Source organism: Delphinapterus leucas, chromosome 14 (genome assembly GCF_059928025.1).
Source record: "Delphinapterus leucas isolate spDelLeu-1000000601 "Yukka" chromosome 14, BTC_Dleu_Yukka2, whole genome shotgun sequence".
NCBI classification, from domain to species: domain Eukaryota; kingdom Metazoa; phylum Chordata; class Mammalia; order Artiodactyla; family Monodontidae; genus Delphinapterus; species Delphinapterus leucas.
The window spans coordinates 72,018,192-72,035,734 of NC_143142.1; the positions used below are offsets into that span (position 1 = coordinate 72,018,192).

At 39.5% G+C, this 17,543-nt stretch overlaps 1 protein-coding gene across 7 annotated transcripts in view; it reads left to right on the top strand.

Moving 5' to 3' along the window:
- Positions 1-6,532: 6,532 nt before the first annotated feature.
- The window catches only part of WDR7 (WD repeat domain 7), a 375,177-nt gene continuing 364,166 nt past the window's right edge, over positions 6,533-17,543 (top strand). For 6 of the 7 annotated variants that reach the window (XM_089895232.1, XM_089895231.1, XM_089895230.1 and 3 more), the window contains exon 1: positions 6,533-6,740. The gene's annotated coding sequence lies outside the window, so the exon portion shown is untranslated. Of the gene's footprint in view, positions 6,741-6,808; positions 7,064-17,543 lie in introns of those variants that run through there. The other variant, XM_089895233.1, reaches the window with a different exon arrangement.

Consider the following 17,543-nt stretch of genomic DNA (forward strand, 5'->3'; position numbering starts at 1 on the left):
AAACCCATTTATTAATTTAAAGAAACTTGCTTGTCTGGGGATGCACACATAGGTCTGGCCATCCAGTGCTCTGAGCACTCATGGCAGTTTTATACTACAGGAGAGAGAAACCAAGACATGTAAAAGAGCTGAAACAATTCTAGGTTCACACCTAGAGGCATTAAGCTCACAAACGGCACAATGACCCATTACACAGCTTTCAATAGTAATTTTATCCAAACCTGACATAGGGAACAAAGCTTTGAAAACAGAAAAAAGAGGGGTGACAGATTGCCAACCTCCACTAACACCCCAGAAAAAAATTACGCTGAGATAACCAACCAGAAATTGCTTGGGGGCAACAGTTAAGCCAATTAATCAAGTTAAAGATAGACAAAAGGCCTGGTTCCCTTAGCTTGACCCCTCACTGCAGACCCCAAAACCCTTTTATACAAAAATAGATAAAATGGCTGGGGGTTAAAAAAGGAAAATTTCTGAGACTCCTTGTAAGACCAAGGAGTCATGGAGTCCTAATGGAGACTAAGGTTAAAGGTATAAGAGTTGATAGATGGGACTTCCCTGGTGGCACAGTGGTTAAGAATCTGCCTGCCAATGCAGGGGACATGGGTTCAATCCCTGGTCTGGAAGATCCCACATGCCGCGGAGCAACTAAGCCCGTGCGCCATAACTACTGAGCCTGCGCTCTAGAGCCTGTGAGCCACAACTACTGAAGCCGCACAACCTAGAGCCCGTGCTCCGCAACAAAGAGTTGCCACAACTAGAGAAAGCCAGAGCACAGCAATGAAGACCCAACGCAGCCAAAAAAAAATTAAAAAGATTAAAAAATAAAATTCAAACTGCTGGAAAGGCTCCCTCACCCAAAATCTAATTCAAAGCCTCCTTAAGGTTTTGCCAAGGATGAATGCAAATCTTAAAAGTCTTTTCTGGGAATTCCCTGGTGGTCCAGTGGTTGGAACTCTGCGCTTTCACTGCTGAGGGTGCAGGTTCAATCCCTTGTCGGGGAACTAAGATCCCATAAGCTGCGCAGAACGGCCGAAAATAAAAAAAGTCTTTTCTGCAAGTAGCAAAAAGCCTTAGCCATTTGAGCTGATAAACTTAACTTATTCCACTGTTATTTATAAACTAGTAAGTTTTATATTGTAATACATGTTTCTTGACTAAGTTTTAAAATGAAGCTGTGAGATCTCTGGTTACAGCTGTTTATCTGTCTCTACCTCCAGATGGTATTACCAAATCAATTTGTTAAAGAGTTCTATTTAATTTACTTAAAAGTAGATGTTTATAAATTAAATATTTCTAAATGTTATACCAACTAACCTAAATGAATTTCAACTTTATGTGATCTGGGAGATATTCAATATTAAATTAATATTCAGTATTAAAGATTAAGGTTATTGGTTTAATTAATACAGACATGTCTTACTTGTAATGAACCTAGGTTTACTAAAAGTTTTCAAGTATTATCTCTGTTATGAAATTTATTGCAAGGAGAATAGCTTGGGTTAAGGGCTGACTTGGTCTAATATCTCATGAAATTTTCATGCATAAGCTAAACATAATTGTTGGGAACAAGTAAATTAAATAGATATAAATGGGGTAAGAGCTTTTAGGTGAACTCTTTAAAAGTAATTTTGTTTTATGGCATTGTGTACAGGGAATGTTGCCTGCCATTCCAGTAAATAAAGAATGTGGCTTGCCATTCCAGTAAACAAGGTTCAAGTCATCAGCCACTGTAGCCCCTCGAACCCCTCCCCCCGAAGTGGTGCACCCTGAGGGGAATTCAGGATAGAGAAAGACAAGAAGCATTATTTGCTTTGGATACTGGCACTAGACAGTTAAGATGCATATCTAAGGAATAATTTCAATGAGCCCAGATTCTTGCATCTTCCCATAGATAGAGAAGCACTAAAATCATTAACCTGAGGTGCCTATTTTTGTGATTAGCTGTAATTTTTTGATGTTTGACTATGTGTGTGTGTGTGTGTGTGTGTGTGTTTTTTCCCTCTAGCAAAAGACTCTTATATATCCTGGCTCTTTTCTTACTTCTTTGGAGCAGTTTCTCAGAGCTATTTGAGAGGTTTTCCCCTGGGCTAGAGTCCTCAACAAGGTCCCCAAATAAAATTTAACTTGCAACTTTTAGGTTGTTTTTTCTTCAGTCAACAGTATGTCTACTTAAAAATACCTTCTCCAGATTTTTGGTAACTTGAAACCTTAAAGTTTAGCTAAGTTCAGTTAAATGACAGAAGTTTATTAAATATATAGATGATTACCAAGTAAAATAAGATACTGAAACATTAATTACTGAACATAGGCTTCCTTTTACAGAGAAACTAAAGATATTCAGGACTATTTTTGTTTGTTTGTTTTATGGCCACACTGCGCGGCATGCGGGCCCTTAGTTCCCTGACCAAGGATTGAACCCATGCCCCCTGCATTGGGAGGGTGGAGTCTTAACCACTGGACCACTAGGGAAGTCCCAGGACTATTAATAAGTATGTTTGGTGCTGCACTGAGAAATTTTCTATAAAAAATTTTTTTTAGAAATCACAAATAGTAATTGTAAGTTTGCCAATCTATAGAATGCGAACGTAAAAGACAATTCATAATCACTTATTTCTTAATTTTCGCTACAAATTAAAGTTTTTAAAGGTTAAGAACTCTAATGTCTAATTAATTAAATTAATAAGGAAAACATCTTCAGATGCAAGGAAAAAAGATATAAAGAATAAAAATGCATTTTTTTAAGGGAAAAGAAAGTGATTTTGTCTTAAATCTGGTTATTTCTAAATGGGGGGAAAAGGGACGGACAAATAAAGACATAAAACATAGTAAAAGGTTTGGGAGAAAGAAGGAATCTTTCGAAAGGAATTCTATGTGTGGTCAGGACTGGCTAAGAGTAGAATAAATTTAAGTATGTAAATAAATTTTAATAATAAAGGTAAGGTGGTGCAAAACTAGAATTTGATTTTCTCTCTTTGTTAAAAAGAAAAAAATTTCTCAGAATATTGATCTGCTTTTTGATAACATATTGAAAACAGTTTGTTTGCCTTTTAAGTGATCTGTTAACTTTCTGTATTTTGCCTTTAAAATCTTTTATTGTCACTTTGGTTAACTGAATTAAGTATTGTTTCACAGTGAACTATGATTCTACTTGACAAGCTTCCCCAAATCAAATTCTAAATGAATTTCTTTCGATCTCTAGCTCACTTTGGGATGCTTCAGAGGGCTCCTGAAACATCTCAAAGAGAGACACTACATAATTAGGCATATTTGGTAAGTTAAATTATATAGGACACGTTGTCAAATAGTGATGATAAATCTACTTAGTTCATATTGTGTGGATAAGTGTTATTATATGAAATTACTAAAATTTGGATATGTCCTGGTATGTTATCAATCATAAATCTAGTTATTATCTTAATGTATTGTGTGTCACAGAAATAACCAAATTTCCCTGTCAATTGTATTGTAATTAGATCTTTAACCATGCCATTTTCAGTCTTTTGTCATTTATAGACAGTTGTTGTTTTACTCTGATGATCTACAAAACTGAAGATCTTCAGGAAGATTCATAAAAAGGACTTTTTGACACATATAGGTTTCTGATAATTTTTAGATTATACCACTGAACTGGGTAAGAAATAACAAAACTGTAATGGAAAACCTGATGGCTTGTGAAACTACTAACAAAAGATCTAAATCAACAAGAATTAATTACATGCGACTGAATGAACTGATGAGTAAAATTTACAATTTTATGACTTTTTCTCTTAAATATTACTGGCTCTTACTATTTTTTTTCCAGATAAGAGTAAAACTTTCCTCTTATGCCAACTATGATGAGCAGCAAGTTGATAAATTATACCTTTGGAAATGAAGATAAGACGTTTATCCTTTTCTCTCTACCTGATCTTTCCAGAATTTGGCTTCTCTATCTGGCTCCCCTGGATTTGTTGGCTTATTGCGATCCTGATTACAACTAGTTATACTAATAAGCGTTTTAATTTTTTCTCTTTGTTGTTTTCAGACGTTTTGTGTCTCTCGCTGCTATACTATGACCTTATTAATGTTAATACCTATATTACTTATATCCTATTTTATAAGATTGTTGTTCCTTGTTGCTCCATTACTTGATGTGTAACCAGATCTCTGACAAAACAAATGATGGCTAATTGTCTTGAGGCAATTGATCACATATATAGCTCTATACAAAATTACCTATAATAGTACAACTCTAGTTATAGGAAAAAGCAACAAGGGAGAAACAATTCCTGGATCATAATAGACTAGTAAAAAACATAATCCAGAGAATTTTTAGGTTATTAACAGGGCCTAATCCAGATATAGCATTTGAATAGCCTTTCAACAAAATCCTTGCCTGACCCAGGAATGAGCATTCCTAGTGCTGTGGGACAAATTGGTCATGAAATGCCTCCCAAAACATGGTCAACTTTATGACCAAAAGGAGGGAATATGTAAACAAAAAGAAGAGTCTTGGGGCTTCCCTGGTGGCGCAGTGGTTGAGAGTCCGCCTGCCGATGCAGGGGACACGGGTTCGTGCCCTGGTCCGGGAAGATCCCACATGCTGCGGAGCGGCTGGGCCCGTGGGCCATGGCCACTGAGCCTGCGCGTCCGGAGCCTGCGCTCCGCAACGGGAGAGGCCCGCGTACCGGAAAAAAAAAAAAAAAAAAAAAAAGAAGAGTCTTGCTCATCATCCAGTTATATAAAGGGTTAATATAACCCACTGACCTGAGGGGAATTCAGAGTGGAGAAAAATAGGATGGAACATTCTGTGCTTTGGATGTATGGCCCCTAAATAATAAAGATGCATTTCTAAGGAAGATTCTTGCATCTTCCCATACATAGAAAAGCACTAAAATCATTAACGTGAGATACATTTGTGTGTGTGTGTGTGTGTGTGTGTGTGTGTGTGTGATTAGCAATAATCTTTTAGGAAGATGTATGCTTGACCCATGTATTCCCCAGATAAGGTGCACTCAGCCACCCCTCCACCCCCTGCCCCCCGCCCCCCTCACTGCGTAGCTTGCGAGATCTTAGGCTTGTGCAGTCTTAGTTCCCTGATCAGAGATTGAACCCGGGTCATTGCAGTGAAAGCACCGAGTCCTAACCACTGGACAGCCCGGGAAGTACCCAAAATTTCATTCTTATAAACTGGCTACTCCCCAACCTCTTAGGAGCAGTCCCCTCAGAGCTACTGAGAGGCTATTTCCAGGTCTATAGTCCTAAGTTCCTTGAATGAAACTTAACTCACAATTTCTACGTTGTGCATACAGCAGGAATAATAAAACATTCCTTTTGTTGGTTTTTGACCAAACCAACACTTAGCTGTCTTTTGGTAAATTAACAAAGAAATGATCCAGTCTGAAGGAGTTGTTTCTCTGTTCTGATGCCTTAATTGGCTGCTTCAGGGCCCATCCAAGAGGACTTTGCTAATCAAGGTGTGATCCAAGGACCAGCAGGAATGGGCATTACCTGGGAGCTTGTTAGAGTGGGAGAATCTCAGACCCCGCTCCAGACCTACGGAATCAGAAACTTCATTTCAACAAGCTCCCCAGGTGATTCATACACACAGTAACTTCTGAGGACTGCAATAGAATTCTTACTTGTCCTATAAACCCATTAGTGAGATTACAAAGGAAAAACAAAGCCAGGGAATGAATATATTGTCTATCTTTTTAACACAACTGACTGTTGGTCACCAGCATAGCACGAGTTTTTTCCTTGGTTACCATTCATTCATTCACTCATTCACCAAATATTTGGGAGGCAGATAAGCAAGCATAATAAGTAATCAACATCTATTGAGCTTGTTTAACCTTCTAGGCATCCACGAGGTTATTATGCCTATTTCGTATGTGGGGATACTGAGGAGAAAAAAGAGAAAAAGCAAGATGCCCCAGATGACACTAACAGTGTGCAGTGGAGGAACCGGGATCCGAATACATGCCTCTCTGAATGCAGAACTTACGTCCACCACTCTTTGCCGCCCACACGAGTGTACATTCATTCTCTCCCCCGTACAGGAATGTTGCACAAGGTCAGACTTCCCCTAGTTAAGTAGCCGAGTTCCTCCTCTGGCCCTGTGCATCGGAGCCAACAGCCAAGATCGGGGTCAGAGGAAAACAGTAACCAAGTCCCAGAGCTAACACTTTCCAGGAGTCTGGACCGAGTCTCGGGAGCAGAAGACTAAATCTGCAACATCCTGGTCACAGGACACAAACACCTAGACTTGCCATTTCATCCATCCCTCCATCTTGGTCCTCCCAGCATGGGACTCCGAGGCGAGAAGAAAGCCTAGACCAGCCTTCCCATAACCAAAATGGCTGCCATACACTCCCTGCCCACAGCTGACATGGTAGCCTCCGTTTGGTCTCCATGGTAACGCAGGCCGCTCTTTTCGAGCCGGCCTAGGCCAGGCTTGTAGGGAAATGAGGGGAGTTTCCCTCCCCCTCATTTTTGCGACAGTTGCCGGGAAAGTCACGTCAGTTGGCTGGTGTCAGCTGATTTACTGCAGCGGCGGTAGCGGTGGCGGTGGCAACGGCAGCTTGCAGCCTCTCTGGAGAGACGGAGGCTGGGCTGGGTTTACAGTCCAAAGTTTTCCCACCAGGATTTGCCCACCCCACCTCCTCTCTGGATACGTCCTCGCCTTGTCCTCTTTGCCACGACGCCTGCAGGTGGTGGGACAGAAAACATCGAGGCATAAGATGAAGCTGTGACAGGTAAAGGGCTTTCGAGCTTCCCCGGGGCGGGGGGGACCCCAGCGCGGAATGTGCCCTCAACGTGAAGGTCAGAGGCCGGGGTTCAAGGGTCACAGCTCCGCTCCAACTGGGGGCGGTGCCAGCTGTCAGAGCGCAGCTGCTGGAAGCTCTGGTCTGTGCGGCGCCTGCAGGTTCAGGCCCACGACTAGGCGCCTGTGCCTGGGGCGTGGGTCCTGCCAGGGGTCTCTGGGACTCCTTGGCCTAGTGAGTGACATTTGCTACTGGTGACACTGGCTTTGGTCTTGAGATGGGACCGCCTTGCCCGCAGTGGCAATCTAAACGGGGTGAGATGCTTAATGTTGATGGGTGGGTGGTTCTTAACAGTGCTTTTGGGAAATGCTGTGCTTGCTTTTGGGGTACACATAGCCTCTCCTGGTACTCTTTGGTTTGCCCTTGCCTAAGGTACTGAGACGTCTGTTAGTACACCTGCCCGCTCTCATCCCTTTGCCCTAAGACTTGGTCTAAGAGGATTCCTGCTATATGCCTGCTCCCTTACTAGTGGGTCCCAGTGTTCTGAAACTATATGTTTGGAGTTAGCAATACCCTGCCTTGGATTCAAAAATTGCGTTTTATGTTTTGATTCACTTGCTATGTAAGTTTCTTAGGTCCTAGAATTTGAAACTATGGCAGCTACAGTTGCATCACAGACAGCACTGGAATTGTTGATGGCTGCTGATTTTAGGGTTCAGTGAGAGCTACAGCTTGCTTTTGCATTAGCATTTGCCAGGAGCCAAAAAAGGCAAGCTGTGGCTCTTTCCAACGTTTATTGTTTAGGGCTTTATGGGCAGGATGTCAAGAATTGCCTGTTATATGAGTGAAATTGATTGAGTTTTTGAAATATACACACACACTTCTTTATAAGTAATTTGTGACAGTATGGAGGTGGAGGACAGCTTAAAAGTGAAAATAATGCGTTGAAATGCCTTTATTATTTCAAATCGGGCAAGCAGAACAGTATAAATACGTAGTAAATGCCTTGTTAATTTCCTTTTTTAAAAAAATGTATTTTATTAAGGGACTTCCCTGGTGGTCCAATGGTTAAGACTCCCTGTTTCCACTGGAGGGGGCGCAGGTTCGATCCCTGGTCGGGGAACTAAGGTCCTGCATGCCGTGCGGTGCAACCAGAAAAAAAAATTTTTTTTTTAATTGAAGTACAGTTGATTTATAATGTTATGTTAGTTTCTGGTGTACAGCAAAGTGATTCAGTTGTACATATATATAATAGTTTGCATTTGCTAATCCCAAATTCCCAATCTATCCCTCCCCCCCACCCTCCCTCTGTGCAATCACAAGTCTATTCTCTCTGTTTGTGAGTCTGTATCTGCTTTGTAGATAAGTTCATTTGTGTCATATTTTAGATTCCACACCTGCCTTGTTAATTTTCAGAGATTATTGTGAGAAATTCATTCAAGTGTCTATCTTTATTTTAAAAATGCTTCAAACCCTACTTAACAGCAAGACCGGAGTGTACACTTTGTTTTTTCTTATTGCCACCTGTAGCTAAATTTTAAAAGATCTTGATAACTGGATAACTCAAAGGGACTGGGCTTTGCCTTGTTTGAATACCACTGTGGGAACTTAAATTTTGAGATAGTTAGCCTTTTCTTTCTTTTTTTTTTTTAATAGGGGGGAATACCAACCTTTATTTACACTTGGGTTCAAGTTCAGAGCCTTCTTAGTATAGCGAAGTGGTAAAAAGCACAGATCCTGGGACTAAGGTTCATATTCCAACACAGAATAATAACTAAGTGACAACTGGCAAATGTTACCCACAGCCTTTTCAGTAAAGTGGGGAGAGCATCACCCCAGCTTCTAGCAGCTATCATGGCTGCCTCTGCCCCAGTGTCCACCCTGGGTACTCCACCTCGGAGGCAGCTCAGCTAAGAGAGTGTGGGCTCTGCAGGTCTCAGCTCCGTGATTAGGGTGGGACTCAGTGAGTTACTGAACCTCGGAGGTAGCCCCTAACTCCAAGACATTTCACCAAAGGCAAGAAACAGGAACGCGGACTGGTTCAAGGACTGAGTGAGATCTTACAATATATCCTTTGGTTTTCATTTGGATATAAGCTATGTTTTGAGGCAGAGGAAGCGAGGTGGTCTATCTGTGTGACAGGCTTAGCATCGCAAACTCTAAAGGTAGCGAGCTGGTTTTGTGCCTTTGCCATCGGAAGGTAGGGTGACATTTAGCCTTAGTGGTGTCCTCTATGTTAGGTGAGTCCTTAAAGTTTGTTTTGTACCTCAAATGCAGAGGATTGAGTTAATTTTTTCAATTCAGTCATCATCATTGGGCTGTTCAACGTGTATCTCCGGATTTTTTCCGTTCATTGTCTTTTATATCCAGTTTCCACTCCCTTCCCTTGCCCACCAACCCATAGACAACCATTCTGACATGTATGATGTGTATCCTTCTGTTGGTATGTTATTAAATGTGTGTTGTTTTGGGTGCCCACATTTTATATTACATTTATTTAATTATTTGTTTATTTTATTTTTGGCTACATTGGGTCTTTGTTGCTGCGCCGGGGCCCTCTCCGCCGCGGCGAGCGGGGGGTGGGGGGGCTACTCTTCATTGCGGTGCGCGGGCTTCTCATTGCGGTGGCCTTTCCTGCTGTGAAGCGTGGGCTCCATGTGCGCGGGCCTCAGTAGTTGTGGCTCGCAGCCTGTAGAGCACAGACTCAGCAGTTCTGTCGCACAGGCCTAGTGGCTCTGCGGCATGTGGGACCGTCCCGGACCAGGGCCTGAACCTGTGTCCCCTGCACTGGCAGACTGACTCCCAACCACTGCGCCACCAGGGAAGTCCCCCTGGGCACCCAAATTTTAAATTTATAGAGATGATATCATGCATGATCTCATTAAAGTTTTTTCGCTCCCTACTCTCTACTATTTAAGGATCTATTTGTGTTGCTGTCCATTGCTTCTAACTGATACACAGTACTTCAGAATTTCCATCTACTACAGTTTATATGCCAGCTGTCCTATTTGTGGATACCCATGTAACGTTCATTTTCCTACCACTTTAGGCAATACTGTGATAAACATACCTTTTAGACCTCTGTGATGCTTTCTTTGAGATACATATCCAGCAATGTGATTTCTGGATCATAGGGTTTTCATATATTTTATTGAAGGATTGCCAGATTGTGTTCCAGAACAAGCTGCTGTGGTCTCTACACCTGCAGGTGTTTTGGGAAAGTTTCTGTATCCTTGTAACCCCACCAATGCTTAGTGTTATCCAGCCCCCTGCTTTTTCCAGACGAATGGATGCAAAGTGAAATCTCATTTTAAATTTCATTTCACTATTACTCATGAGTTTGAGCCTTTCTTCATGGGCATTTTATCTTTCTGGGTTTTCCCTTTTGTAAAATTGTTTATTCCTTTACCCATTTTTATTCTGAGGTTTCACGCCTCGTTGACCTTCACAAGCTCCTTGTATTTCCTAGATACTAGTCCTTTAAATATTGTATCTGTTCCTATTCTGTCATTTGTCTATAACTTTTTTTTATGATGTCCTTCATTGAACAGAAATTTTCTACTTGATATAATCAAATTAAAATTTTTTTGCCTATGGTTTGTGTTTTGGGGGTTTTGTTTAAGAAGTCTTTCCCCAATTCTGTGTCACAAAGTTACCTATTTTATGTACTACTAACTTTATAGTTTTCCTTTAAATTTATAGGTATTGAATACATCCAGAGTGTCTTTTTACATGTCACAAGGTAGAGATCCAGTTTATTTTCCATATAGTGTGCCAGTTTTCCTAGTGTCATTCTCTCCTTTTCCCACAGATAAGTGGTGCCACACTTACTGTATATTAACCTCTCATAGAAGCTCTGAAAACTGCATTCTGTTCCTTTGGCTTATTTGTTTGCTCTTGCTCTACTATCATGCTGTTTTAGTACTGTGGCTTTGTATGGTTATTTTTTCCTACGTGAGTAAGTTTTCCTATTTATTTTGTTTTAGCTTTATGTTGAAATAATTATAGATTAAAGAAGTTGCAAAACTAGTACAGAGAGGTCTGGGTTCCCCAATGGTTACATTTCATATAACTTCACCCAATTTCCCTCAACTGTTACATTTTATACAACTATGGTGAAATAGCAAAACCAAGAAATTGACATTGGTACAATACCTGTATATAGTTCTATGCCATTTTATCACCTGTGTAGGTAGATACCTGTAACTACCACTGCAGTCAAGATACAGAACTACTCTATCACTACTAAGACCTCCTTTGTGCCACCCCTTTCAAGTCAGTTCCGTCTCCCTTCCTCTATTATCTCTAACCCCTGTTCACTAGTCAATTTTCCATCTATACTTTGATCATTACAAGTGTGCTGTATAAATGGAATTAGACAGCATGTGACTTTTTGAGATTGAGACTCATCTGAATTGTTGGGTGAGACAATTTTTGAGGCTCATCCAAATTGTTGTGTAATTTGGGTAGGATTCCATGGTATGTATGTGCCACAGTTTGTTTAAACATTCACTGGGACATTGGGGCTGTTTTCAGTTTTTTGCTATTACAAATAAAGCTGCCTATGGACATTCTTGTACAGGTTTTTTTGTGGATATAATTTTTCACATCCTCTGGGATAAATGCCTAGGAATGTGATTGCTAGGTGGTATGGTAAGTGTACGTTTAGCTTTTGAAGAACTTGCCAAACTGTTTTCCAGAGTGGCTGCACCATTGTACATTCCCACCAGCAACGTATGAGAGATTGAGTTTCTTTGCATCCTCGCCAGCGTTTGGTAATTGTCACTATAATTCACTGTGGTCTCAATTTATGTTTCCCAAATGGCTAATGATGTTAAATTTCTGGTAAGGCAAGTTTTCCATTCTTTTTCCATTTTCAAAGTTGGCTTAGCTATTTGTGGATTTTTATTCTTTTCTATATATTTTGGAGCTAGAGTTTCTAAAGACAGCACAACTAGAATTTTGATTTAGTATGCATTGAATTTATAGGTTTATTTTGGGGACAATTGACATTTTTATAATATTAGATCACCTATCCAAGAGCATGGAATGGCTTTCCATTTATGACTGAGCAGGAAGAAATTCTTTGCAGTTTTAAAAAATATCGTGAATAGATACTAATTTAAAGTAGATTATTGCTGATAGAAGAAAATGCTACTGATTTTCATATATTGATATTCTACCTTTGTGTGTGTGTGTTCTACTAGACAGAGATCAAAATCCATAGTATAAACCTTGAAATAGTTTTGGTACTTGTAGAGTTAGGCCTGGAACTAGGTAGTGCTTTTATTCCTGGTTTATCTGTTACATTTCTCTGTGACACTGTTTTGTTTGTTGCGATGGATAAACTCAATGATTAGAGTATGGGGGTTTATAGGTTCTAGTCCCATTTTGTCCATTCATTGTTGCACTTTACAGAGAGTTTGTAATCTTACATATATGCACGCCAGTGATCGTGGGCAAAACCAACTGAGAGCTTATGTATGGCTCAGTGAGATCCTGTCATCAATAAGAGGATACCTTACCTTTCTACTTATAGATGCTATGATTGTGATGTTAACTTAGAATTCGAACTCTGTGCACATTCATTTGCCTTGATCTGTATCTGATACTTAAAGCCACTTTGCTGATAAGAGCACAAAAGATATTATTGGAAGAAGTCCTACACCATGACTGCATTCAGAAAGTCCTGTCCAAGTGGAATTTTTTTGTTTTCTATTAAGTAACATATACACGATATTCATAAAATAGTAAATATTCTAAATAAAATTAGGCATCTTTTCCAAAATGTGTTGGTGATGTTTAATGAAAATGTAGGTTTTTTGGGCTGATGGTTTCTTGTGTTAGTAGTCGTCAAAAAATGTTGGAACAATAAAGTGTTAGGACCCTGGTCAGTTCAGGGCAGAGAAAATTTCTGAAGTACTGGGAGTTATTCTGTAGACTCTTGTAGAATAGAAAACTACTGGAAAGACGTGGCTTTTTAACCACTGCCTCCCATTCAGTTAGCAATTGTAATTTATGACCCTTCAAACTCACTGGAAACATTTTACTAGTGTTTTGCACATACATATTTCTCTCTGAATGTTGGTATTTAGTATATGTCAATGATAACAGATTGATAGAATGTGCCAGTTACCTTCTGTTCTCACATTCAAGTTGTTTATTTGGCTGTCTTCCTTAAGGGCTCTTCTTTTTTCTAAACATTTCAAATACAAACAAACAGTAAAAAACCACCATTAATGGGAATGAAAAGTTTGCTCTAATGCAGTATCAGTTTACTTAGTTTGAAACAGTTTTGTGATTCACTAACAGGCCTTGGTGAGTGTGGTAGCGATTAGTTAATGTAAACCATGTTAGGTGATTTGCTGCATAGGTCCTAAGACATGTCTTTTTGTGTATGTGTCACAGAGTAAAAGAGGCTAGAATATAGGTGCAACCTGCAGCTGGGGAAAAGCAATTAGTACGTTAACAGGGATTTGATTAATACAACAATTGTATTAATTGTTGGCACTATTATAGAAAAATTCATTGAAAAGAAACTCTGAAATCTGAAGCATGTAAAATCAAGATGTATTTTAATTTATTGATGGGTACAACATTTTTAAAGCCAAGCAAATGAATGTCATTCATTACTTTGTTCATTTATTCAGTAAATATTTGGGTACCTCATATGTGGCAGAAATTCTAGGCCCTGGGAATACAGTATAGAACAAAACAAAAATCATCACCTTCTTGGAGCTTGTGTTATAGTGGCAGATTCAGACAGGATATAAATAAGTATGACACTTGGTATGTTAAATGATTGTAAGTGCTCTGGAGAAGTATAATAAAATACCGTGGGAGTGGTGGATTTTGCAATTTATGCTGGTCAGGAAAGGCCTCACTGAGAAGATGACATTTTAGCAGAGACCTAAAGTGGTTGAAGGAGCTCTAAAGATGGACTTGCCATTACTTGAGATGCGGAAGACTGTGGGAGGGGCAGATTTGGGGAAGAAGACCAGAGACTCACTTTTGAACATGTCAAGTTTGAGAAGCTTATTAGCTATCCAGATGGAAATGTTGAGTAGGAAACTGCATATGTGGAATCAGAAGAGAGCCACCAGCTAGAAATTGGGAAATTGTTAATGTATAGCTGGTATTTAAAGCTGCGAGGCTTGGTGATATCACTGAGGGAGGGAGGGAGGGAGTATTGCCAGAGGAGAGAAGTCCAAGGACTAAGCTCTGGGTATGCCAATATTTAAAGGTCAGAAAATGAGGAAAAATAGAGACTAAAGCCATGGACTTTAGCCTGCTACTAAAGGTGGCAGGAAAGTGTGAAGACTTGGGGGCCAAGTGAAAAAGTGTTTCAAGGAGGAGGAAGTATGAACTATGCCAAATGCTGTTGGTAGGTCAAGAAAGATGCGGATTATGACTTGACACTGGGTTTAGCAATGGGGAGGTTTTGGTGACCTTGTCAAGAGCATTTGTGTGACAGGTGGAAACTTTTCTATGATCTATGCATTGATATAAGGAGGGGGATAATGTTACAAATGAGGACATTCTGATTTGGAAAGAGGTACGTTTTTCCTTAAGGTTACAGTTAATAAATGGGGGAGCTGGGTCTGCCCTAGTTAGTGTGACTCTCAAATCTTCATACTTACTCAACACAGCTTACTGATCCCCATATTGTGACAGTTCATCTTCTAGTTGGGAAAGCATGTTTGTTTTTTCTTCTGGGTATTTTAATTTATGAACAATGAGAAGCTTCAGTGCTCAGTTTAGAGTTTTGATGACAGTGTGAGGGAAAGCAGTAGGAATGGTTGGGGATGGAGGTGAGATTAGAGGTGGTTCGGGAGATAAGGTTGAAGTTGGTTCTACCAGATGGGATCTGTTTACCGAAAATGTAGGGGCTTGGTGGGCATAGTTTGCTTTTAGGTTAATCAGTAACTCTTGAAACTGAGGCAGGTTGGTGATGGATAGAGCATAAGTAGCTGCAGAAATTTAACGTGATTCATATGCCTCAAGATCTATGAATCATTTTTAAAATTGTGATTTATTTTTGACCAGATAGCTCTACAGTTCTTCAAAACCCAGCTCTTGCTTGCTCAGGGCTGTCTTAGCAATGAGAAGTAAGTGTAGTCTTCTGTTACCATCTGCTCATGCCACATGTTCTTTTGAAACAGAATACTGGAACTTCCTTTAGCAAAGCCATCCTAAAGTGTCAAGTTCACTGGGAGGAGATTTCTTGCCACTCAAATAAGAGAGGATTATCTTGTCAACTTAGCGACAAGCTTGGTGTTCAGAAGGTGGTGTCCCTCACAGCTGTTTAATTCCAGACACCCTTTGTTCTGAGGAAGCAGCTCAGTAATTCCTTCATGCATTTTATGATCTAGCTATCTCATTGCATTATAATAAACAGTCTTCATTACCTGATTCAGTGTTTTCTAAGTCTTCAATGAGTTGATAGCAAAGGCACAAGCACAAAGAAAATTCATAATATTAATGACTACTTCCTTCATCAAACCATGAATTTGACTTGAACACACTTTTTTGACAAATTATGTAGGGATGTTCTGAGAATTTGAATAAACCTTTAAAGATTTCTTTCTTCATTCATTGCAATGGTGGCAAGTAGGTTTAGTTATTTAGTCTGTAGTCCCTGCTTTTCATAATCCCCATTGGTAGGTGGGTAGTGGAGGCCTGCTTGCCCTTGTTCATGTGTGCCTGTTCTCATGAGAGAGAATTTGAGTTTGTTTTTGTCTGCAGGTCTCAGAGGGCCTGCCTTGGGGCACAGGAAGCAAACAGACCAAGACAGTATTGACTCTCTGGTGAAAATGCCTGTATTCCTGGGCTAGAAATACATCTTGCTTTTGCATTTGAGCATTAGAAAGGCAACATAGAGAAATGAACATTGATCTGATACTAGATTTTTCATATGTAATCTTTTTTTATAGCTTTTAGAAATCACATGGGATACCAGTATCCCATGAGATTTTGCAGAACAGTATGGTCTTATCAGAGTATCATTCCATAGGTTATTCATGGTTTTAAAGGGGAAAATAGCCTTAGTCAAGTGGTCGTAGGTGGCATCACTGATAGTGGGACAGTGTGATGTTACGTCTCCTGTGGTGATGCAGTGTGAAGTGTACATCACCTATGAAGGATACTTGCCAAACATGTTTCACTTGAGTTCGATGATGCCTTTAGATCCAACTTCCAGTTTATAGGAAGAAGAGGAGATAGATGAACATGTGAAAAATGACATTGTAAATAAACTCAGACAAATCTAAAATCTGGAACATTCTACAAGCAATTGGTTTTGTTTATTTAAAGTTAATATGAAGAGTGAAAGTTAATATGAAAAATGAAGTAGAACTCTTCTAGAACTAAAGAGTAAAGAGGCATCACAACCAAATGCAGTCAGTAAAACTTGAATATTTTACTCACTGCTTTTAAAAAAATTATAAAATATTTTTTAGACAGTCGAAGTAATTTGAATATGGACTGGATTTTAGATACTATTAGAGAATTATTATGGTATTGATAATGGTGATTGTGATAATGGCATTGTGTTTATGAAGGAAAATGTTCTTATTTTTAAGCTTGGTATTTAGGGGTGAATTGTCATGATATGTGTAGGTTATTTTCAAATGGCTCAGCAAAAAAAAATCTCTCTCTTTATATACACATGTATTGACAAAGGAAATTTGACAAAATATTATTTATGGAGTGATCTTTATACTATTTTCAAACTTTTTGTATATTCAGCATTTTTTGTAATAAAACGTTGGGGAGAATCACAAGGGGAAAAGTAAATATCATCTTAAGCCTTTTATTAAAAGAACAATCAAATTTCAAAAATATTCCCTTGGGGGACTTCCCTGGCAGTCCAGTGGTTAAGACTCTGCATATCCACTGCAGGGAGCACAGATTCTATCCCTGGTCTGGGAACTAGGATCCCGCATGTCACATGGTGCAGCCACAAAAAAGGATTAATCTCCAAAACATACAAGCAACTCATGCAGCTTAATATCAAAAAAACAAACAACCCAATCCAAAAATGGGCAGAAGACCTAAATAGACATTTCTCCAAAGAAGATATACAGATTGCCAACAAACACATGAAAGGATGCTCAACATCATTAATCATTAGAGAAATGCAAATCAAAACTACAATGAGATATCATCTCACACCGGTCAGAATGGCCATCATCAAAAAATCTAGAAACGATAAATGCTGGAGAGGGTGTGGAGAAAAGGGAACACTCTTGCACTGCTGGTGGGAATGTAAATTGATACAGCCACTATGGAAAACAGTATGGAGGTTCCTTAAAAAACTACAAATAGAACTACCATACGACCCAGCAATCCCACTACTGGGCATATACCCTGAGAAAACCATAATTCAAAAAGAGTCATGTACCACAATGTTCACTGCAGCTCTATTTACAATAGCCAGGACATGGAAACAACCTGAGTGTCCATCATCGGATGAATGGATAAAGAAGATGTGGCACATATATACAATGGAATATTACTCAGCCATAAAAAGAAATGAAATTGAGTTATTTGTAGTGAGGTGGATGGACCTAGGGTCTTTCATACAGAGTGAAGTAAGTCAGAAAGAGAAAAACAAATACCGTATGCTAACACATATATATGGAATCTAAGAAAAAAAAAAAAGGTCATGAAGAACCTAGGGGTAAGACGGGAATAAAGACACAGACCTACTAGAGAATGGACTTGAGGATATGGGGGGGGAAGGGTAAGCTGTGACAAAGTGAGAGAGTGGCATGGAAATATATACACTACCAA